This window comes from Botryllus schlosseri, chromosome 13 (assembly GCF_051294905.1).
Source record: "Botryllus schlosseri isolate E-star chromosome 13, Bs_hap1, whole genome shotgun sequence".
Classification (NCBI taxonomy): domain Eukaryota; kingdom Metazoa; phylum Chordata; class Ascidiacea; order Stolidobranchia; family Styelidae; genus Botryllus; species Botryllus schlosseri.
Window position 1 is genome coordinate 18,969,238 of NC_137248.1, and position 22,809 is coordinate 18,992,046.

General features: G+C 38.3%; 1 protein-coding gene and 1 long non-coding RNA gene across 2 annotated transcripts in view; both read left to right on the forward strand.

The window, feature by feature from the left end:
- The first annotated feature begins 9,301 nt into the window (after positions 1-9,301).
- Positions 9,302-15,745, forward strand: LOC145453832 (uncharacterized). Its single transcript, XR_013919933.1, has 3 exons — positions 9,302-9,493; positions 11,278-11,369; positions 14,619-15,745. It is a non-coding gene; the product is annotated as an uncharacterized LOC145453832 (long non-coding RNA).
- A 698-nt stretch (positions 15,746-16,443) lies between these two features.
- The window catches only part of LOC145453817 (cytochrome P450 3A9-like), a 29,385-nt gene continuing 23,019 nt past the window's right edge, over positions 16,444-22,809 (forward strand). Inside the window, exon 1 of the mRNA XM_080331804.1 lies at positions 16,444-16,464. The gene's annotated coding sequence lies outside the window, so the exon portion shown is untranslated. The remainder of the gene's footprint in view (positions 16,465-22,809) is intronic.

Genomic DNA, 22,809 nt, shown 5'->3' on the forward strand with positions numbered 1-22,809 from the left:
ACCTGGTTCAACTCACAAACTTTAACAGAAACACTCGTATCTAAACCGGCGACATTTACGGACTTACGTATTATGTGGCCTAAGCAAAGAAAATTGCTATTCTATAAGCGATTTAAAAGTCATTTTTCACGTAATGTCACTTTCGCCAAAGCTTGAAAGTAGACACATTGCCACTGGACACTACGACGCTTCATCCCAATAGTTAATCCTAACATCACGTTTTTGTCAGTTAATACGTTACATGTCACCTCCGTTCGGTTCATTTCACTTGCTGCGGATATGGATATATCAGATGTTCCCAGTTTGTGGACCATGGCCAAGGGGGCCATGAATAATTGTGTTGTCTCTAAGTCTACTTCGTAGTAATACAATATACAATTTTACAAACTTAATAAATAAGTTATAAGTATTATTATTAATAATGACTAATAAAAAAATAGTAGTGCAACAACTTTCTTTGTTTTACAAAACTAAGCAAATTGCCCCCTAAGCTTAATTAAAGTGTCATGTTATTGCTGTTGCCTTTCCCATCAAGATATCGTTGTGAATGTGGGTTTTAAACAATGTCACTTCTTAATACAAAACGGTGCAGTGTCTTGGATATTCAATATTACATGCAGTTGGCTCTGTCCATCACCAAACCAGCAAGTAAAACATTGCCATAAAAACAAACTCAACCATCATATTACCTGAATACATGTAGGTCTAACTAATGTAAGCCTACTATCAATTTTATTGTGTGTCGTATTTTTAACATTTCATCATTCAAAGTAACGTATAAACTCGTTTTTCTTTAATAAAAGCAACGTTTCATAATTTTTAACAGGTTGAAAAAAATGGGTAAGTTATGAACTTTTCAAAATTTTCAAAGAGAGCCGTCGTATGAAAAGAGGTTGGGAACCCGTGCTATATCATGTAGGCTGTCGCATGAGTCCAATGTAGCTTTGCGAATTGGATCACGTGGAATATTTGAATTGGAAATTATTATACAAATGTTCCAACATTTTTACGCAGGGTGCTTTGTGATTGTGTTATTGTCTTCATCAGGGTTGTAACCAAGTAACAAGGCTCCGAGTCACAAGCAGACATGGGGTAATCGCGATTAGTAATCGTAATCGATTACGACGATTACAGCATTTTCAAGTAATCGTAATCGCAATCGATTACATTCGAAATAAATCCAAAGTAATCGTAATCGACTACTTCACATATCTAATCGATTTCTTTGTGAAAGAACGATTACTTTTTATTTGTACAACGAATATGACATAACCGAACATTCGTGAACAAGGAAGAGATATTATACCAGATTATTGACAGCGCAAACCGTTGATTTTCGAACGTCACTGCTCATTATTACGTCAGAAGTATAAGCTTTGCTCGCCCTTGCGTAAGAAGTATGCACACGTAGTAAATATATATCCGATGTACATTGTTGTGTGATTGTTAGAACAGTGTAAGCCATGCTGAATATCAGGTTATCAATACACTCCAGACGCCACTACCTCGCAGCAAGATAATATTCACCACTCTGCCTAGTTTCAAATAGTAAATTATGTGTTGATGTTGGTTATGCTTAGTTAAACGCAGTTTGACCGTTGCTGCTTGGCGAGAAGCAGGCCTATCTATGTAGTATACGTATGTATTGTACGTATACCGGACAAAGATTTGAAATTTTGTACTCGTCAAATAAAACATTACGATGGGTAAAATCAACAGCTGCTGATATATATCATAACCGAGCCGTTCTTTGCTGTTTCTCGTAACGGCAGCTTGCAGTATCTGTATTAAGTGAAAGGTAGAATTTTAAGTTCACTTTATTTTATTCTCATATGACTCTACTTGAAACGGGCGCCAATCGTTATTTTACAGTTCTTCACTTGACATTTAGACCCGCTTATACACCATGTTAGCGTGGGTTGTAGGCAGACATGGGGTAATCGCGATTAGTAATCGTAATCGATTACGACGATTACAGCATTTTCAAGTAATCGTAATCGCAATCGATTACATTCGAAAAAAATCCAAAGTAATCGTAATCGTAATCGACTACTTCGCATATCTAATCGATTGTTTTGTGAAAGAACGATTACTTTTTATTTGTACAATGAATATGACATATCCGAACATTCGAGAACAAGGAAGAGATATTATACTAGGTTATTGATAGCGCAAGCGGTTGATTTTCAAACGCCACTGCTCATTATTACGTCAGAAATATTAACGTTGCTCGTCCTTGCGAAAGAAGTATCCACACGTAGTAAATATATATTCTATGTACATTGTTGTGTGATAGTTAGAACAGTGTAAGCCATGCTGTATAACAGGCTAGCAATACACTCCAGACGCCACTACCTCGCAGCAAGATAATAATCACCATTCTGCCTAGTTTCAAATAGTAACTCATGTATTGATGTTTGGTTATGCTTATAGTTAAACGCAGCTTGACCGTTGCTGCTTGGCGAGCAGTAGGCCTATCTATGTAGTGTACGTATGTATTGTACGTACACCGGACAAAGATTTGAAGTTTTGTACTCGTCAAATGAAACATTACGCTGCGTTTATACATCATAACAGAGCCGTTCTTTGCCGTTTCTTTTAACGGCATAACCGGCAGCTTGCAGTATCTGTATTAAGTGGAAGGTAGAATTTTAAGCTCACTTTATCTTATCCTCATATGACTACTTCAAACGGGCGCAATCGTTATTTCACAATTCTTCACTCGACATTTATACCTGCCGCCATAGCCCCCCGCTTATGCACCATGTAAGCGTGGGTTGTAGGTACAATCAGAACCAAAACAGCAATTCGTCCCCCACTCCAAACGTTGGTATTGGTAAGGTTGTAACCTAGGGTTACCATATTTTTGTGAAGCAAATTCCGGACACTCTTTAGCGCCCACTAGCGGATTTAAAAACGAGGTGTTACACATTGAGTGTCAATATGACGTCACACGAGCAAAGCATTGCCAAACGACTGTATACAGGAATGGAGTGGGACACATAGGTCATGAATTGGGCCCTCTGAAATGTGAGCTCTGGTGATTGCTACTTGCTATGGTGTGCAATAGATTTCTCCACTGGCCGGATGAAATCGTTTGGCGGGCCGTGTTTGGCCCGTCTGGATTGTGTTTGACAGCCCTGCGTTCTACTGTTAGGTCGGTGCGGCTATCTGATTGTGTGTTTTTCTTTTATTCAGGTCCGAAACAACATTTTTTCCGCCCCCTTCCGCCCAAAAAAAGAGCACTGATCTCTAACCCAGCATAGGGTAATCGATGTAACTTTTTGGACAATTACTATATGCATTTGACTGTGAAATCTTATGAATGAATTATTCAATAATATTGGTTCTCCCATTAGGCTACCATAAAATGTACCAGCAGGTTGCACATCCGGTGATTTCCAACCTTTAATAGTCGCGACCTCATTTCAAACTTTAAAATGTTCCGTGTCCCTGCTAAAAATTGATAAGCTGATTGCTACAAAATTTTAACTTGCCCAAACTTACTCCCGGCCTAGGACGGTGATTACGTCCAACATCATCGCGATCCCCAGATAAAGGTAAACGACCCCAAGATTTGGAACCACTATCTGTGACTAAAGCATCTAATCGGCGTTGACCAACTCTAATACTATACCGTTTGCTTATAATTGCGATTACCATTGGACTTATTTCAGTAAATGATGGTAATTTATATTTATTTTGATTGCATTTTTTGGCGAAAGTGGTGCCTGGTGCCCACACTAATATCAATATACGCGTCATTACCTCGCGCGCAGCGCGAAGAAGAATTTTGAATATCATAAATCTGCTTGAAAAAAAAATTGTTTATGTTGATTTACGAAAAACTTTTCAGCCTACTTCAACCCTTCAAAATTCCGGACATTTAGGCATATTTTAGAAATTCCTCCCGGACGCAGATTTTTCAGCGAAATTCCGGACATGTCCGGGAAATTCCGGACGTATGGCAACCCTATATGTAACCAAGTTACAATGTTCCGAGTCGCAAAACAATCTCACTTTTATAGGTATGACTCGAGTCAAGTCTATTCATTTTCAATGCCCCCCCGAGTCAAGTGCGAGTCCAAGTCAGCTATAGTATAGGGTCGAGTCTGAGTCATATTTTTTAACTCGAGTACGAGTCCAAGTCGTTATGTTCACAGATCAGTTTTCTGATCAATCCGGTTCAACCCACTTTTTTCAACTCTGCTCGAGGGATATAGAATGGCTCGCGTTCATAATATCGTATTTTTCGTCAAATTTCACTGTTTATGGCCCCATTTCCAAGTATCAGGACTGATAGACGAAATACAAATAATGTGGTAACGTTACTATTCTTCGAAGTTACATGGAATGTCTGTATTGGCCGTTCTAGTCTCGAGTCATGCAAAATGACTCGAGTACAAGTCGAGGTAATACAAAAAATAACTCGAGTCAAGTGTAGTCACCAAAAAATCGCGACTCGAGTCATTACAGCCCTGGGTATTGGGGCCCCATAGGGTGGTCAGTTTTCAAGTTGATGAGTGAATATCGTCAATAATATTGGTAATTGCATTATCTGGCTATTCATTCAGATTTACCAGTAGAGCTGGGGGCAAGTAATTCATAATTATAGCATCTGGTATGTTGTTTTAATTTCATTATTGTATGTTGTTAATTCGTGACCTCCCGTCTTATATATAATCAAAAGATACTGTAGTCGCCCAAACGTAGCAGACTAAAAGAAAAACTTTCGTGAGACGCACACACAAATTGCCATATCTTCATTCCTCTGTGAGTGCCCCGGGTGGCATTTGCATTGTTGGGGCTCTGATTGGAAGGGCCGGACTATTCGTCACGCCCACAGAGCGCGGCTACTTACAATGGACACATACCCAACGTTTTGGCCAAGGTCATTCTTTGGTAGCACACTTTGTGGAGTTGCATGTTGGCCGAAATTGCTTACGTCTTTTGGTGTGTCGTGGCGGGGTAATGACCGCCACTGAAATGCCAATTCCTATAAATTTACATGCTTTTTTTCTTGAGGGGGAGAGGTATGCATTTCAAAATCAAGCTATTTAGAGACATTAAATCCCGAAGCTGAAGAAAATTTTCAAGTTAATTAACTCTCTTGAAAATATGTTGATTTACAAAATACTTTCGAGTCCCCTTAGAGCTCGCTTCCGGTCCTATTGGGGAGTTTGGGGTGTGGCAGTTACGGACCTGGCAAGAATGCAAATCGTTGGGTGCAACGGATAGTCCTGCATAGAAGTGGGCGATGGGTGCATTACGACGTAACAAGCAAATGGCGTATGATTTATAAAGAAAGTTGTTATCTCATTAGACCTTTTCATCGCAAGCCTTATTTATATTGTCTTCCAATATCTCTTCTGAAATTAGTTCTAAGAAGTAAAACAAATGTAATCGGGAGTAATCGTGATTACTTTTGAAAAGTAATCGTAATCGTAATCGACTACTTCCTGATTTGGCTGTAATCGTAATCGTAATCGTAATCGCGGGATTCACAAGTAATCGTAATCGCAATCGATTACATTCATCAAGTAATCACCCCATGTCTGGTTGTAGGTACAATCAGGACCAAAACAGCAATTCGTCCCCCACTCCAAACGTTGGTATTGGTGGGGTTGTAACCAAGTCCCAACGTTCCGAGTCACAAGTCGATCTCACTTTTATTGTTTTGACTCAAGTCAAGTCGAGTCATTTTCAATTCACCCCCGAGTCAAGTCCGAGTCCAAGCTAGCTAGTATAGGGTCGAGTCCGAGTCATAGTGTTTGACTCGAGTACTAGTCCAAGTCGTTATGTTCACAGACCAGTTTTCAGATCAATCCGGTTTAACCCATTTTTTTCAACTCTGCTCGAGTGTTATAGAATGGCTCGTATTCATAATATCGTAATTTTCATCAGTTTTCACAGTTTACGGCCCTATTTCCAAGTATCAGGACTGATAGACGAAATATAATAATGTGGTAAATTTACTATTCTTCTAAGTTACATGGAATGTCTGTCTTGGCCGTTCTAGTCTCAAGTCATATGACTTGGTTCGAGTCATGCAAAATGACTCGAGTACAAGTCGAGCCAATACAAAAATTGACTCGAGTCGAGTCAATTTACGCATTTGAAAAAATGACCCGAGTCAAGTCTAGTCACCAAGAAATTGCGACTCGAGTGAGTCATGACTCAAGTCATTATAACCCTGGGTATTGGGGCCCCATAGGGTGGTCAGTTTTCAAGTTGATGACTGAATTTCGTCAATATTATTGGTAATTGCATTATATTGCTATTCATTCAGATTTACCGGTAGAGCTGGGGGCACGTAATTCATAATTATAGCATCTGGTATGATGTTATAATTACTTTATTGTAAGTTGTTAATTCGTCACCTCCCGTGTTTTATATAATCAAAAGATACTGTAGTGGCCCAAACGTAGCAGACTAAAAGAAAAACATTCGTGAGACGCACACACAAATTGTCATGTCTTCACTTTTCATTCCTCTGTGACTGCCCCGGGTGGCATTTGCATTGTTGGGGCTGAGATTGGAAGGACCGGATTATTCGTCACGCCCACAGAGCGCGGCTACTGACAATGGACACATACCCAAAGTTTTGACCAAGGTCATTCTTTGGTAGCACACTTTGTGGAGTTGCATGTTGGCCGAAATTGCATAAGTCTTTTGGTGTATCTTGGCGGGGTAATGACCGCCCATGAAATGCCTATTCCTATAAATTATGCATGCTTTTTTTCTTGAGGAGGAGAGGTATGCATTTCAAAATCAAGCTATTTAGAGACTTTAAATCCCGAAGCTCGAAGAAAATTTTCAAGTTAAATAACTCTCTTGAAAATACTCCATAATAATTTATGTTGGTTTACGAAATACCTTTGAGTCCCCTCAGAGCTCGCTCCTGGTCCTATTGGGGAGTTTGGGGTGTGGCAGTTACGGACCTGGCAAGAATGCAAATCGTTGGGTGCGACGAATAGTCCTGTATAGAGCTGGGCAATGGGTGCATTATTACGTAACAAGCAAATAACGTATGATTTATAAGGAAAGTTGATATCTCATTAGACCTTTTCATCGCAAGCCTTATATTGTATTCCAATATCTCTTCTGAATTTAGTTCTAAGAAGCAAAACAAATGTAATCGTGAGTAATCGTGATTACTTTTGAAATGTAATCGTAATCGACTACTTCCCGATTTTGCTGTAATCGTAATCGTAATCGCGGGATTCACAAGTAATCGTAATCGCAACCGATTACATTCGTGAAATAATCACCCCATGTCTGGTCACAAGTCAATCTCACTTTCATAGTTTTGACTCGAGTCAAGTCGAGTCATTTTCAATTCGCCACCGAGTCATATCCGAGTCCAAGTCATCGAGCAGAGGTTCGAGTCCGAGTCATGGGATATTGACTCGAGTCCGAGTCCAAGTCATTGTGTTGACTGCTCAGTTTCCAGTTGTCAAACCCACTGTTGAAACTCAGTTTGGTGATATCGAATGGTTCGCATTTATTATATACTAATCTTCCACACTTTTAATAGTTTCTGGTCGCATTTTCAAGTACCAGTACTGATAGAGGATGCCCTAATAGGGTGATTACTTTACTATTCTTCGAAATTACAATAAAATGTCGGTCTTGGTCGTCTGAGTCTCGAGTCATGACATATTGACTCGAGTCTAATCGACTCATTTCCGTATTTTCAGAAAATGACTCGAGTCAAATCGAGTCATCAGAAAATCGTGACTCGAATCAGACTCGAGTCGAGTCGAGTCATGACTTGAGTCATTACAACCCTGGTATTCATAGTTACACTCAGTGTGTAACAGTCCATTCGAATTAACAATGAATTGAGATGGTTTATCCCAATACTTTTTCTGTCTTGCGAAATCACTGTGGAACAGCGATGTCATTCTATTGCTAAAGCTTTGCGCATCTCAATAATTCAGTGTTTACGCCTTACAAAAATGTTGACGATCGTCTCGCTTAAAACCAATGTAGCTTATATATGGCAGTGTTGGGATCAAATCAATACCTTCGAGTCACGAGTCATCTCCAGTCATTTAACATTTTGACTCGAGTCAAGTCAAGTCACTCGTTTGTTGGAGGTGACTCGATTCAAGTCAAGTTAAGTCACGAGTCAAGTCACAATTCAAGTTAAATTGAATTTTCGAAGTATGAGTGATCATTCAAAGTCATTACTAGGGCGATTTGTTTTTGACATCTCAAAAAAAGTCAAAACTATGTCAAAATTGTTGCGTTAGGTCAAGAAACACAAAATTGTTTACAAAGTTAAAATTTTTTTGCAACCAGCATTTCGTTTGCATCGTAGATTTTGCACTGTCGGTGAACTTATCATTTAACATTTTAGAGCTTGTAGCCTAATTTATAGCCATTCAAATGAAACAAATAGGTTGACATGGTGTTATGTTCAACGCACCGCAATATTACAACAGAAGCAAGACTGCGTGGGCATTTCATGGTTCTTATGTCAAGAAGCGCATGATGAAAAATTGTGATGTAGACACCATTGCCAGAATGAAGCAATACGGTTTGTCACCAGCAGTGTACGCACAACTTCAGTGTTGTCAGCCAACAACTGCTGCTGTTGAACGTTCTTTCTCCATTCTTTGCAAGCTACTTAGTAAAGACGGATACTTTCTACCCGAGAATGTAGGAAAGTATCATTCGTTGCACTACAATTTTTTTAAATTATTTCTACCATAATGCGTAATGTAGCCTAACTGCTGGAATTCATCATAGGGCCAGATTTCGTTAAGATAAAGTTTTTTCAGATTAAATTTTTTTGAAAAATAGTGTTTTTTTTTCAGGTCAAACTACTTCGTAAGGACAGACAGTTTCAACCAGAAATGAAGATAAGTAGTACAATTCTAACATTATGTGGGAAAACACCAAATTTGCATACGTTAGGTCAAATTTGATCAAAATTAGGTATTTTAAGGTAAAAAAATGTCAAAATTTTGTTTTTTCAGGTCAAAACCTTCCGTTTTTTAGGTAAAAAAATCGCCCTAGTCATTACATATTGCTAACTGTGTTAAAGACCGGTTAATTGGCCATTAATCTTGAATCGAATATAAAGGTAAATGTTCATGCAAGAATGCGTTGTATCGCTCATGCACACGTGGAACTGCTAATAAAATACGTGGGTAACTGTATATCTACATTCTACATGCTACATTCTGTGATTATCAGCCAAAACAGAGGATCCAATACGACGCATCGAGAAGTTGAAACAAATTGATACACTAACCATCTACACATATGTGAGAATATCAACGCATAAACTATATTTGTTCGATTTAAATCATACAAGACTACAAGAGGGTTGGTAATGGTGAGCGCTGTGCAATGTAAGCGCATAGCCGTCTAATAAACATAGATAGGTTGCTGTTTCAGGGGTGTCAAACTCAAATTGCCTCGCGGGCCGGATTCAAACCTTGAGATCGCTCGTGGGCGGGACCAGTCAAGTGATACCAAGGTATTACCTCATTCCCTTGTTCTTCACTTCAATACTTTTTTATCAAGCATATATACAGAATAGCATATTACACTATATCGCAGATCATAGGCTTCTATTCTAGCAACACCTTTATTCGGGAACAATGGAATTGACAAAATCACGATGATTGGCCTGTTGAGCAATCATGCGCCGCAAAAACAGCAGGGATATCTAGAACAAGATATCCCTGAAAAACAGTGGCACTATAACGACGATCAATGTTGGCATATTTCTAAGCTCTCTTGGTTTTAGTCGTGATTAGGGCTGGGCACAATGATTCGAGTACTCGAATCTGAATCGAGTCGAGATTTTAATGATTCGAGTCGAGTAGTGAAAGACGATTTTTTCGAGTACTGAAATCTTACGCTCCTCGCAAGTGAAAGTTAATTTACTAACGAGAATTATAGTTTTTGATACTATTTTCCACTGAGGAATCCTCGACACCTTGGTTGGACGTGTTGCAGCATACCAGACATAGTACAAAGCTACGAAAGTTACTGGAAATAACAGATTTCCGAAGTCATGATCATCCCACAACATTGTCAAGAAGTTCAATGAAATCGGTATGGTCGAAGAATACCAAAGTATCTTTAATATGACGGATAACAGGCATTATGTTCTTTGTGGTGCCATATAAGGTACATATTTGAACTTTAACATAGTACATTCCGCTGTGACGTCATAATGAGTGATACTCGAATACTCGACTCGACTCGAAGCGTAATACGTGATTCTGAATCGAATCACTCAGGTACTCGATTTTGCCCAGCCCTAGTCGTGATCTAGTCGTAGGTATCGTTAGCCCTGCGTAAATCTTGATGGAATGTAAGTAATTTCAGTTTGCTGTTAATAAATCGCGATTCGGGTTTTTCTGGAAGCTGGAGACCTTTTGAGTCGGAAGTGAAACGACAGAGCGAACACAGATATTTGAATTATATTCATGTGTAGCTGATATATGCACCATGTAATTCGTATATAGCGGTCCGCATTGACGTTCTGAATTTTTGTCCATCCTTCCGGAAAACTATGGACATAGAGTGTGCACTTTTTTTCATTCTAGAAACGACTTGATCTTAATGGTAACTAGACTGAAACCACATCACAGCAGGGCGTTTATAATGTGACCAATGAAAAATTGAACATGTCCGGCATTTGTTGTCTTGAGGGATTATAATGGGATTATTTCCTACAAAATTTGTTACAAATGTACTGGATAATACAAGTATTTGCAAAACTACTCCGAATTGCATCGCGGGTCGCATGAATCATCTGGCGGGCCGGATGCGGCTCGCGGGCCGTATGTTTGACACCCCTGTTAGATTGATCTACTACTAGTCTACTACTACGATTACATCAACTGTTATCATTTCGTTTGCGGTCGATTTACTTGTGATGTAACAATGCAGGATCAGTGAAATGTGCAATCAGTGAATGACTGGTTGCTCTGACTAAAGTCACTCAACTAGTCATAGTTGAGTGACTTTGGCTGACCAGTGACAACGGCGTATCGTGAATAAATCGAACATACACAAGATACAGTAATTTAATTAACACCGTTTACTTGATGACTTGAAATTGACTCGTAAAGTTTGCTCCGAGTCAATCGACATTTCTGTAGCGCCGAGTCAAGTCAAGTCAACTCAATTTTGCAAAGTGACTCGAGTCAAGTTAAGTCATACGGAAAACTTGACTCGAGTCATCCCAACACTGATATATGGTCGTGCTATTACTGCTTGTTCAGATAACACCTGGTTCATCTTTAGATGCCATCCACGCCGTCTAGAAGCTGTTGAACTTTGATGGATCGTCATGATGAGCCTACGAACGAAATGCCCTGCACACTTCATCAACCACAGTATGAATATTATGTATTATTCTTTTATTCGCAGTAAAACAGGAAGATACACATAAAATTCGGGGGCACCCTGTTCCAAAAATGGCGAGATTGAAGTAGGGCCTTTTCACGATTTCAGTAAATTGAAATTGTTATTCCTATGCCACGGAGAAAAAGGTTGGAATAAAGATCGATTACAGTTCGATTAGTGAATTTATTCTAAATATGAAGATATGCGGCTATTGACCCATCTATCAAGCGGGACATTTCAAAAATAAGTCAAATATCATAGAATACATGTTCAATTTAAGTCCAGTTGAAAATATATGTGAATGCTGGATTCTCCAAATACTAACCTTTACAAAATCCCTCTAAACTTACCACCGTCAACTGACTGCTCCCGGAAGTCATTATTAATTGTGCAGAGATCTCTGCACAATGAGTGCACATATCACCTGTGTCAACTGCACAAACTGCGGAAGTCCGTTATCTTGGCATTCAATTAGACAACAAGTTGTCATGGAAACACCACATCTCTCTCGTCACCTCTAAATTATCTAGGACCACCGGCATTTTGCATAGGCTAAAAAATCTATTATCGCGTAATGGTCTGCGGTCGATATATTTTTCGATCTTTCATTCGCATTTACAGTACTGTGTGAGTGTGTGGGGGCACACCCATGCCGCATATCTTAAGCCCATTATCACTGTGCAAAATAGTGCTATACGGGCACTAAGTGGTATAGGTTTCCGCTGTAGATTGCTGCCAGAATAAAAAAAAAATGGTAATCTGAGAGTGACTGACGTCATGAAATATGAAACGGCAAAAATGATACACAATATCTTCCATCGTAATAGACCATTCTTTGACAAACATTTCACTACTTTTGCCTCCGTACATTCGCACTTCACTCATTCTGCCTCATCAAATGGGTTGTCACTTCCGCTTGCATCTAAATCGTCCATCCAGAAAAGTTTCTATTATATTGGTGCTGCTACTTGGAACTCTCTAACAGTAGACCTCAGAGATCTGCCCGACCATCTATTTAAAAAACGTTATCGGAAATATATATTAGATGAGTATACTGACTAAATGCCTATAACGAAATTACTGTCTTGTGTTGTTAAGTACCGTGAGATTTGCAACTGATGCAGACTCAGTTCTGCACTGTGTTGTTTATATAGCTCGATGTATCCTTGTAAAAAATTTTCTCTGCAATTCCTGTAGTTTTGTATATTCATTTTCATTTGTTATGCGCCATTGATTGTAATGTGTTATACTCCTACAGGTGGCGACTGTGTACTAAGGCCTTGCGGCCCCTCGTCGTCATCCTGGTCCGTACCGGATTTTCACTGGTGTGACAAAATAAATGATTGATTGATTGATTGATTGATTGAAAGACTTCCATTCCCTGGTTTAGATTCACCTCAGTGTAATACTGTTCAACGGTGTCCAAATGCTGTCTTTCGTGATACAGTAATAGAAGGTGTTCATTTACTTTGACCGGAGCCTTAACCGCCGCACCCAGACCGCTAAATTGGGGGAGCAACCTCTTAGAATCCTCAAAACTATTTCGTAAATCCACATAAATGACGAGTATTTTGGAGCAGATTTATTCAACTTGAAAATCTTCTTCGCGCCTGGCGCGATTTTCTGTTTTAAGTTTAATATTGGCGACTCCAAGGAAAACTACCTATTACTCATAGAACTCTGAGCATTTGGGTGTCAACCATAACCGCGTCACGCACACCATGACATATGAAGTCTCGGTTAACATGCGACGCGGCGAGAAAACCTTGACCGAGAATGAATGCCGCGTGATTACCGAAACCTACAATCAAACGCCAATCAACGCAAAACTCCGTCCTTTTGAAATGGCCATTCTGACGCGAATATTCAGTTGCAATCAAATAAGCCTTATTGTCAGTGTTGCGCGCGGCCGCGGCCAATTAACGAGAAGCGTGTTGCGAATTAGCGAGATTCGTCTGTGCACATTGCACAATGTAAATCGCATCTTCAATAGGCCCGGTGCGCACTATATTATCGCTGGTCTGCACAATCGCGTTTGCTTTGCCTATGCCTGGTGTGCACGATATCAGCGATGACCTTCACAATCGCATCTGCAATAGGCCTGGTACGAGAGATATCATAGCTGGCGTAGCTATCATGTGTCGGCATGATTTGACTATTATCTCTCGATGAGTTGGAGACAATGCCGTTGAGTATACGCTGATTAGCGATTGTCATTAAAGAGTGACATCGCGAAACTGAATGACATCGAATGTCCGCAAACATGTGCGCGTACATGCGTAGTTGAAATCCGCTAATACTTGAAAATAACCATCAGAAGATGTGTGTCAAGGCTTGAGCTTTAAAAGATGAGAAAGGTTTGAACCACCTGAAATCGGTGCCATGATGGAACAGATTCCATACCAACTCGGACATTTTGACTTGCGCAAATCGCCGCCGATGCCTCGTAATACGCGTGTTGGTAAGCGCGCGTATTTTGTTTGTTTTGTTGTGTTCATGGTGTTTGTCGACTACTATGGTCATTTACACCAGGCCGATATTCTTCATTATTTTCCGTAGGCTAACTGCCGACTTCTAGCATGGCCCACCTCTAGGCTTTTTGTAAGACACCGCTTACGCGAATGAGGTGGCGAGGAGGAGCCTAGGTAAACCTCAAACTTTTCGGTATCGGAATTCTGAAGTCGACCTCGGACTCGAACCCGTACCCATTGGTGTTGCAGTCGCGGATTATACCACTGTGCTATCTCGCCACTAAGCGCGCGTATTTAATTGTTCACGAGAGATCAGGGACTCGCTAATTGACAGCACTTCTGGACTCGTTGACAAGCTTCTCATACGTGTTGTCGTCTACTGTCATTTCCTTGTAATCTGAACCCCGCGGTACAAATGTCATCCGCACAGGAAAATGATGCGCCCCGTGAAGAAGTTTTTCTTTTAGTTTCGTCTGGCACGTTTGGGTGATTACAATAACTTTTGACTACATAGCAGACCGGAGGTCACCAAATAATAACATGAACTAATTAATTACAACTGGCCGCCCTAGTATGTATAATGATTACGTACGTGCCCTGAATTTTCAGAGACACCGTTTCCCTCAGTTTTATCGGTAAATCTGAAGAAGTTCTGTTCCGGTCCTGACTTTGACAGGAGTTAATCTCAATGTCAACATGCAAGGCTGTTTCGATCATATTCTAGGGGAGGCGACTGGATAAGAAATTCTATTTTGATCCATTTTTCAGGACCTTCAACGTCTCCATGCACCGTTGAATTGCATTTATACGAAGTCAGCGCCGGGTATTTTAACAAAATCCTGATTTTCAGGTTGGTGGTATGGTATGTGGCGGTCATCATGAATTGACTTGCATTATTACGTAGAATGCATAATGAATACGCAGTAACTAAATGAATTTGTAATAAATGCCCTTTCATTTCCCCACCCGTGAAGATCAAATTAGCTAATTTCACGGTTTCTCTGCCATCTGATTGTTTGGCGAGAAATCACATTTTATCAAGACCGACTCCACATAACCGACGGATATCATCGAAAGAGCAGCATTTGTTGAGTCTGATCATCTGAAATTGACCATTGACCATTGTAAACCAGATCAAGGGCATCACTCGCAAAAATAAAACACCGTCATTGCGATGTTAGCTTGGACTGTAGAGGAATATTGAATGGAAATTAGTCGTCGCTACGTCGGTCATTTTTACGTAGAGATTCAGGGGCTGTCACATTCATGTATTCGACCCAACAATTATTTGTGTTCTAGCACTTTTTAATCCAGCTCCCATAGAAATCAGAAATATATTAGGGACATGATCGATATGATAGTTCTTGGTAGTAAGCATATCTCGCTAATATGTCGCCTGCTTAGCTCGCATTAGCTATACTACAATAGATTTTTTGCAATAACCTCAATCGAAAGTTCCAGACACACCCCTCGCTCTAGCCAATCACTAGTGTTGGGTGCCCGTAGTTCGATCTTCGGGGAAGAAAAACAATTTCCATTATTCGGTAGTTCAGACGAAACGGGTTCTCTATAGTATACGCCGACGTACCGGGTAATAGGTTTTTGTTGGGGGTGAACCTAAATATCCGAGCTCACGACAATCGACCGTAAATATATTTCAATCAATCAATCGTCAGATTATATTTTTCATCTTCCCAGGACGCTCAGACAATGTACAATGCGATATACAAGACACACAATGCGATGGAATGAACAGATATGGGGATGCCGAACGACAAACCAGTTGGGTCTCTTGAACTGGCATGGCAGTAAATTCTGGCTTAATGTCTTTTATATTGTTGTGAGAAATAATATCCTGCAAATATTAGGGATAAAGCCTTGATTTTTGTAAATTGAAAATATTCACAATTTCACATGCGATAAGGGATAATAGGGAGTTGCTAAGCCAACGAGTCGATGTAAAATGCACTATTTCTTTGTAGGCCTATATCAGGACTGGTCTGTGGGCAATAAAGATGCGATCCTAAAATATCACCAAATAACCCGCACGTCGAACTGCTGGAACGAATATCTGCTGTTCCGGTAAGACATTTTCAATTTCGATTGTAAAAAATGATCAGCTTGTACGACCGACGAATCTTTGCTCTTTTTTCCGTTTGAATTGAAAATCTTCAATATTTCAATCTCCCGGCATTTTTTCAATCCCTACCCTACATTGCACGAAATGGACAAAATTCTAGCCTTGGTCCTTAACCGACTTCTGCGATATTTGTCATTTATATATTTTCCGAAAGCTCCTTCCCCAAAGCACAGAATCATATCGCTTTAGGTCTGGTGATGAGACCAAAATATCGAAGCTACTTTGTCCCGCTGATTGAGTGAATTCAATTTAGTAAATTGAGTTGAAAAGCACACTGTCCATTAACTCAGTGACAATTAATGCAGCACGATGTATGTTAACTCTATGTATTCCTAGGCAAAGAATACCCTTCCCTCGAAAAGGAAGACAGATATCTAACAGTGAAGAAATGTATTGGGATGGCTACCGGATCCAATCCTTGGCAACAATGCAGATCTTTGCTGCACTGTAACCGAAAAGCGATGATAATAGCAGGTATAACTATTCCAACGACGGATTTAACATAGGCTATAGCCTTAGTTCCAAGTCCATCAACCCAGCAGCAATATTGGGATGATTCGGTAGACAAACTGGATACATCCTTCGAGAGAGAATGTGCGATCTGCGTCATGTAGCGCTACAGCCAAACGGTGTCGCCGTTGCCATGAAGCGTCACCCGTACACGATTGCCGACGGGCGAGTGGCTCAACCTCTGGTCCCAGACAGCTCGCATTTTTCTGATACGATTTTGTAGGATGGTGGGAACTAGAGGGCATACAACTGACTAGTATTGATTAGACATCACTGTAGCTAATGCAGTTATTGCGGTAGCGTTATTGCTCATTGTCGCTTAGTACCCCTACGTAACAGCCGAACCTGCCTTCTTGCGTCGTCAGTAGGCATTGCTCTTTGATAAGGTGAATCATTAAACAGTGTCGGAAATTTAGTTTAATTGAAGATTATTATTGTTACGTAGGGCTACACGGTATTCATCTTGCAATGTATCACAAAGGTATTGTTAACAAGAGAGTTTCAGCAATGCTGAATGCTCATGCTCAGCTAGCTCGTAGAAGCAATAGTTTGGTCGGGATATATTGAGACCTCGCAAGCTGTGATTAGACAATGGCTAGGGGTTGTGTGGTCAATGGCCATAATGCCACAAACACAAAATCTGCCATTGAGGTACTCTTTATCTTGCTTTATCCTCACTGACTAAGGGTGTAGTTACAGTACAGCAGTAGGCCTACAGATTAGGCATACCAGCTGCAACATGTTACCTAAAAAAATTCTGAAACTTATCTCATTCTAATAGCTGTTTCTTCTAATTGCAACAGGTGTGTCATTCTCTTACCATTATCTCTCTGTGTGTGTTTGTGTGTGATTTTAAATGCAAGCCTGCATACTTGGAATTGAATAGATGACTGGCTGCAATACTGGAAATAGATATTTTGCCATGTAGGCCAGGGAATGAAACAAAAAATCCAGGGACACCTATATTATTGTGTTAGATCGATTTTTTGACATGTTAGCATAATTAGAAGCCACTCTGAGATCAATATGATCATAATATCAGGCCCATGGCATTTCATGTAATGTGTTAGCCTCCTTACACTTACAGATTTAAGTATTGCTTTGCTTCATGAAATAAGTTCGCATGTAATATTTCAAGATCAATCTATTAACCTTCAACCCCAATCTAATAACCTTCAACCCATTAGTTTAGTAGGATTACATCAAGCTTGGGATCTGGTTCATGCTATTGGGCTACCAGTATTACATTGTGCCTGGAAACTGGTATCACTATGCTAACATTTGAAGTCAGAGCCCTTGAACAATAGTAGTATAGGCACCAGGAATTGAATTTTGTATGGTGCAGGGAGAGGGGGGTGTTATGTATCACCAGTAATTGCTGATATAGTTGTCTCAGTCTCATGTAGTTGATAATTCTAAATATAGGAAATTACTCTGTCTCTGGTTTGTTTCATTGCCATAATGAAGCCACTGAATATGAAAAAGTGTGTGAGATCAGCATGTAATCACTTCGGGTTGACATTACAAGACATCCATCTGAAATTTGATATTTTACAAATACTTCTGTAGTCTACTTGATGAAATTTCAATCCAGTGTGATTGGATCTTCATTTCGTTTTCATAGTTGTAGTAGGCTAATGCATATATGTACAAACTACTAGGCCTATCATATTATTATAGCTGGAAACCACAAAGACCATTGCATGCCACATGGGACTATTATCTTCAGTATTGCTGGAAAAGTTGGCCCAGATGATTGGATCAATTTATTTAAGAATCTTAAATTTAATTTCATTCATCTGGTGTTGTTTGAGGGATTTTATTAGGCCTCTTGACAGGGTGCAGCTACATATCAGTTGGATATTGAGAAGTGTATATGATATTTTATGTTGTGGAGCTTTTTTTTAATTATTAAAAAAATGTTATTGATGAAACTTTGTTAATCAGTTTTTTTCGTAATATTTCTGTATTTCTGTATTAGTGAACTACTGTGGCATATATTCTATCAGAGATTCCGCTATATCAGCCCTAACATAATAAAAAGAGCCCCACCCTAAATATCTGGATGTATGTGAAATTATGCACATTATAAAATTTGGATTTTTGACTAGTGAGGTCTCAAGTCATCAATTATTTTGTAATTTTATGGTTGTCATGGTAAGGATCCATTTCACTCTTATTACGTTGCTATGGCCAACAGCTTTAGCATGTACTTTGGAAGGTCAAGATATGTCAATGCTTGCCTTATCAAGTATGATTTTGAGATATAGAATTTTTGTTTCAATTTGAAAAAATTGATACTGATCAAACTCTGTGGCAATCGTTTTTCTCTGCAATATTTCTATTTATGATATAGTAGAGAGGTAATGGGACGTAGGTTACATCAGGGATACATCCATAGGACCCTCAATATATCAAAAAGAGTCCCACCTAAAATATTGAGGTGTATGTGAACTTATGAATATAATTAAATTGGGATTTTTGTTGACTAGTAAAGTTTCCAGACATCATTTAGTTTGTAATTTTAGGATAAGAATGGTAAAGATTCATTCTACTCTATTATGTCACCATCACTAAATTCAGAACTTTGGATGGAGCTTTGGAATGTCAAGACATGCCAATGCTTGCCGTATGAAGTGTCATTTTGATTTGAGATATTGAATTATTATTTTTTAATTAAAATGTTGATAGTGTTCAAACTTTGTGTTAATTGTTTTTCTTGGTAATAATTCTGTTCATATTATATCAGTGAACTACTGTGACTTAGATTACATCAGAAATCTCGCCACAGGACCCCTAAAATAGCAAAAAGAGCCCCACTCAAAATATCTAGATCGATGTGAAGTTATTTACATTTTAAAATTTGGGTTCTTCTTGACTAGTAGCCTAAGGTCTCCAGACACCATTTAGTGTCTAATTTTATGATAATCGTGGTAAAAATTAATTGTACAATACTTATCACATCACTATAACCAAATTTTGAGCTATGTAAGGTCAGGAAATGCCAATGCTAGCCATGTCAAGTGTCATTTTGTGCTATGGGAGTGTTTTTTCATTTTTATTAAAAAATTAATTTGATCAAACTCTCGGGTATTCATTTTCTTTGTAATATTTCTGTTGATAAAATAATACTGAGCTACTTTGATGTAGGTTATATCAGACATCCCGCCATAGGACCCCAACAATAGCAAAATGAATCCCACCTAATATATCAAGGTGTATGTGAACTTTTGAATATAATAAAATTTGTATTTTTGTTGACAAGTGCGGTCTCAAGGCAATCATTTGGTTCGTAATTTTACAATAATCCTGATAAAGATTCATTTTACTATTCCTATCACGTCACTATCACTAAATGTAGAGCTTTGGATGGAGCTTTGTGAGGTCAAGACATGCCAATGCTTGCCCTATTAAGTAGCCTACATTTTGAGATATTGAATTTTTTTAAATTAAAATATTGGTGTTGTTCAAACTCTGTGTTAGTTGTTTTTCTTAGTAATATTTCTGTTTGTAATATATCAGTGAGCTACTGTGACGTAGGTTGCATCAGAGATCCCTCCATAGGACCCCTTAAATAACAAAAAGAGCCCCACTCTAAATATCTAGAGAAAATGAAGTTATTTACATTTTAAAATTTGGATTTTTCTTGACTAGTAAGGTCCCCGGACACCATTTAGTGTGTAATTTAATGATAATCATGGTAAAAATAATTATACTATACTTATTACGTCACTATCACCAAATTTTGAGCGTTGGAAGGTCAGACATGCCAATGCTAGCCATGTCAAGTGTCATTTTGTGTTATAGGAGTTTTTTTTATTATTTTTAATAAAAAATTGATTCGATCAAACTTTGTGAAATTTGTTTTCTATATGATATTTCCGTTTATAATATAATGCTGAGCTATTGTGACGTAGGTTGTATCAGACATCCCGCCATAGGACCCCTAAAACAGCAAAATGAATCCCACCTAAAATATGGAGGTGTATGTGGACTTTTGGTTATAGTAAAAATTTTATTTTTGTTGACTAGTGAGATCTCAAGACATCATTTAGTTTGCAATTTTATAATATTCCTGATAAAGATTCATTCTACTATTCTTATTACGTCACTATCACCAAATGTAGAGCTTTGGAAGGAGATTTGGAAGGTCAAGACATGCCAATGCTTGCCCTATTAAGTAGCCTACATTTTGAGATATTGAATTTTTTTTAATTAAAATATTGGTATTGTTCAAACTTTGTGTTAATTGTTTTTCTTGGAAATAATTCTGTTTATATTTTATCAGTGAACTACTGTGACGTAGGTTACATCAGAGATCCCGCCACAGGACCCCTAAAATAGCAAAAAGAGCCCCACTCAAAATATCTAGATCAATGTGAAGTTATTTACATTTTAAAATTTGGGTTCTTCTTGACTAGTAAGGTCTCCAGACACCATTTAGTGTGTAATTTCATGATAATCATGGTAAAAATTAATTTTACTATACTTATTACGTCACTATCACCAAATGTGGAGCTTTGGAAGGTCAGGACATGCCAATGCTAGCCATGTCAAGTGTCATTTTGTGCTATGGCAGCTTTTTTTATTTTTATTAAAAAATTGATTTGATCAAACTCTTTAAAATTTGTTTTCTATGTAATATTTCTGTTTATAATATAATGCTGAGCTACTGTGACGTAGGTTGTATCAGACATACCACCATAGCACCCCTAACAGAGCAAAATGAAGCCCACGTAAAATATCAAGGTGTATGTGAACTTTTTGATATAATAAAATTTGTATTTTTGTAGACTAGTAAGGTCTCAAGACATCATTTAGTTTGTAATTTCATTATAATCCTGATAAAGATTATTTCTACCAATCTTATTACATCACAATCACCAAATGTAGATCTTTGGATGGAGATTTAGAAGGTCAAGACATGCCTATGCTTGTCCTATCAAGTATCTATTTGGGATAGTGAATTTATTTTATTAATATAAAAATGAAAATTGAACAAGCTCTGTGGTAATCATTTTTCATGTAATATTTCTGTTGTCAATATATCAGTGACCTACTGTGGCATAGGTTACATCAGATATCCCGCCATATGACCCCTAACATAGCAAAAAGAGCCCCACATACAATTTATTACGGTAGGCTTATGTGAACTTATGCGTATAATGAAATTTGTATTTTTGTTGACCAGTAACGTCTCAAACCATTTAACTTGTACTTTTTATAGTAAAGGTTCATTCCACTAATTTTATTACGTCATTATGACCATACTAAAGCTTTGGAGGTGCTTTCAAAGGTCAAGATGTGTACCATGTTTACTCTATTAAGTATCATGTGAATATTAGTGTTTTTTTTTTTCATATAAAAAAATTATGACTTGTTACTGATCAAACTATGTTTTCTTTTTCTAATATTTCTGTCTATGATATAGTAAAGAGCTACTGTGACATAGGTTACAACAGAGATCCTGTCATAGAATCCCTAATATGTCAAAAAAGCCTCACCCAAAAGGTCTTGATCCATGTGAAGTTGTTTGCATTTTAAAATTTGGATTTCCATTGACTACAGTAAGGTTTCAACACATCATTTGTTTTGTAATTTTATGATAGTCATGGTAAGGACCCATTTCACTATTCTTAATACATCACACTCAACAAATATAAAACTTTCTTAAGTGCTTTGGAAGAAAAGGATATGCCAATGCTTGTCTTATCAAGTATCATTTTGAAACATGGTTTTTTTTATCAAAATTTTTTTTATCGAACAAACTCGATTTTCCTTGTAGTATTTCTGTTAGTATTAGTGAGTACTGTGCCATAGTTAATAGCAGAGATCCCTCCATAGGACCCATAACAAAGTAAAAAATTACATGTGAACTTATGCACATTATAAAATTTGGAATTGTTTTTACTAATAAAGTCATCATTTATTTTGTAATTTTATGGTAACCGTGGTGAGGATTCATTTCACTATTGTTATTACATCACTATGAACAAATCTAAAGCTTTAAAAGGTCAACATATCCTTGCTTGCACTGTCAAGTATCATAGTGTTATGTAGGTGATAGGCATATTTGGGTTTCAAATACGTTAGAAAGCTACTATGACGTATGAGGTTACATCAAAGACTCCTCCATAGGACTTCTAATTTAACAAAAAAGCCCCACCTAAAATATCTGGATGTATGTCAAATGAGGTCATTTTAATAATTTTGAACATCAACCTAATGCAGGTGTATGCTATGGTTTACATGGTAACATGTGTACGGTAATCATGGCATCTTCAACCTTGTAATAGGCCAACTTATGCA